Consider the following 3,175-nt stretch of genomic DNA (forward strand, 5'->3'; position numbering starts at 1 on the left):
CAACACAAGGGTTTACCCATCTTGCATGAAACAGGCAATCTATCATTTACATTAAACTAAAATGGGATTACATACTTGAGGTACTGTGGAAAAACAACCTTGAGGTCATGTGGGATGTCATTTCGGTGAGCAATATCTCTAACTCGAGTCAGAGAAACAGATGCAGTGAATTCAGCCTTGAAAGATGGCAAACATGGATGAATCTTACGGATGACAAGAACTTCCTGTATATCAATGAAAAGGGATGACAAGAACTCCCTATATATCAATGAAAAGTTATGGTAAATGAAAGAAGCAAGGTCCAAATTCTATTAGACAGCAAGACACAATATGTAGCAAATAAAACCAAACATTATATTAATTTATTTGACAATTGGAAAACTTCCATAACGATTTCCAATCCTAGGAATTATGCGTAGAATGTAAATTTTCCTTAAAATTACAGAACGACATTTTAGTACAAAATTGAAGTCAGAACAACTCTAGTTGACTGAATGTGAACTGTGGAACCAAGCCTGAAATGTGGCCAGAATTCAATCACCTTCATAACTAGCATCATATCTCCACATCAAAATACATAATCATGGATAAAAGGCGGAAGAAAAAAGGTGTCACGAAAGAACTTATTGAAGTTGTAACTCAATTTTACCTCCTGCACTAGTATATGATGGAAACTTAGGGAAATGCATATTTACAATACATACACTTGCACAGAGGTTAGTACTAACCTGTTGTGATATATCATACTGGAACTCAAAGCACAAAGTAGTAGAAGGAATAACAATTATTAAAGGAAGCCATTCATAGTATACCTTACAGGATATACCTTATAGGAAATTAAATAACAAATGCATGCAGCACACAAAAAAGCTCAATAGCAACAAATAGTATTAATTAAAAAGGGTAATAGTGATAACAATACCTCTGGTAACAATTCCAACTTTAGTACAAAGCTCTGCCTCTGCTATTATTATTAGTGGTTGTTTTCCCATATGAAATCTGCTTCAATAAATAAATACTATTAATTAATAACATCATCAACATTTGGTAAAATGTCAAGCACATAATAAATAAAAAGTTTAAAATGTTACCTTTGGTAAAATTTTGTACAAATTTTCATTCAAACATATCCCTTGCCAAGTTAGTAGCTACATTATCTTCAATAGCATCGCTATCTAATAAATTGGACACGGACATATTATCTTACTATTCTCAATTGCTCCATGTTAAAATGCAAAATCCAAGAAGTTTTCTAGACCAACTATATATTTATCTGAGTTTCGTGGCTTAGCAATCCAAGATTTATTCATTGTTGCTAGTTAAACTTTAAGTAGGAAAAAATAATTACTAGACATGTGTACTACTAAATATATATGGGACTTCTAACATAATAAACTAACTATAAAGCTATAATAGACTTATAACATATTTAAAACAAAAAAAAATATAATTATTATTTTACCTCAACAAGCATTTGTTCAAAAGCAAGAGCAAGAAACTGGTGAGAGAAAAATCAGTATCCACTTTAATCCCAGAAATAGAAGAAACCCAAGCAAATGCCTAATAAAACCAGAAATTAAATCCATGAGTGAGTTTAATTTGTAAAATAAAAATAAAGAAATGAAAGAGAATAATTAATAAAGGGAAACAGCAATACCGAGCCTCCTCTGCAAATTAAACTCAAATAGCAAAACATAATAATTAAAGAGAATAATTTAGTGTATTGGTATTTTTATTTAGTGTATTGGTATACTTTACTCTCTAACCAAGTATATGCAAGCACATTTTATGCAACATATTGGATTCTATTTGCGCTTAATCTTTACCACAAGATGACTTATGATTAATAAAACCCAACACACAGTTGTATACAAAATTATTAAAAAATTTTACACGAGAGAATATGATATAGTCCCTTTTCAAATTATGAACTTGACTTAAATCTTAAGCTAATTGTAAGATATCTTTGGATACATAAGATCGAATCTTCAGTTTCAATTCAAGGAGGATTACTGAATTCAAACTCTAAAATTAGTTTTATTTAAGAGTTTGTGGTTAATTAATGAATTAATATATATATATATATATATATATATATATATATATATATATATAAAATTTAAATTCTTTTAATATTTATTTAACTGAACCAGTAAATTAAAATTATTTGACTAGCCTAAATTGATTACAATCAAATAAGACTAATTGATATATTTAACTAAAACGATGGAATTAAAATATGATTAGATAAAGGTTTCTTATTACGACACTAGCTAGGAATGCAATTAAGTAGTTTATTAGTCTTATCCCAACAAGAATATGGAGCACAGACCATAATGGTTCTAAAATAACCTTGTGGAAAATATTGGAATGTATGATCAGAGAGAGAGTTTTATGTTAGTACTTATTGGCACTTATTATGGAATAGTAAGAACAGGGAATTATTTGATTCAAACTACACTAGACCTCCTTATCAGCAATCACTAATTCTCAATCACGTCACAACATTAGAGACACTTCATAAAAGGAACATGAGCATAGTTTCTAAGGGCAAGACAGAGTAAACCTCCTCTTATTGGCAGAGTTATCAGGAACTGGAATGAAAACTGGATCACTAGATTCAAACAACTGAAACAAGAAAAAAAAGGTTGAGATATGTGACGCTATGCTAACCATAGCCACTAATCAGCAGAACAAAATTTCAATCCAATCATTAACAGGATAATGGAATTCAAAAACAAAATTTGCAAGCTAAAATGAAGACATACCTTGCAATGTTCAACACAAGTTGATGCAAGATGAAATTAAAATGCAAGTAAAAAGGAAAGAAAAAAAAAAGAAAACACAGATTCATTTACACTTGTTAAGGCTCAAAGACTTTATTTAAATATTATTGCTTATTAGTGATCCAACAAATATCATATGTACATCAGAATCTTCAGTACTTTCAAGACAAGTTTCATATGTCAATCAAAGAAGTACTCATGTTAATACTAGTAATCAAGAAGCAAAATGAATGTGAATTAATGAATGAAAAAAATAGAAACAAAAACTAACAAAAAGAAAATATTTTGAAAAAGATAAGATTTTGAAAAAGATAAGATGGGATTTTGAAAAAGATATGATTTTTTTTTTGAAAAATATTTACAATAACCAATAATAAGGCACATGTTTG

This window comes from Arachis stenosperma, chromosome 1 (assembly GCF_014773155.1).
Source record: "Arachis stenosperma cultivar V10309 chromosome 1, arast.V10309.gnm1.PFL2, whole genome shotgun sequence".
Lineage (NCBI taxonomy): Eukaryota > Viridiplantae > Streptophyta > Magnoliopsida > Fabales > Fabaceae > Arachis > Arachis stenosperma.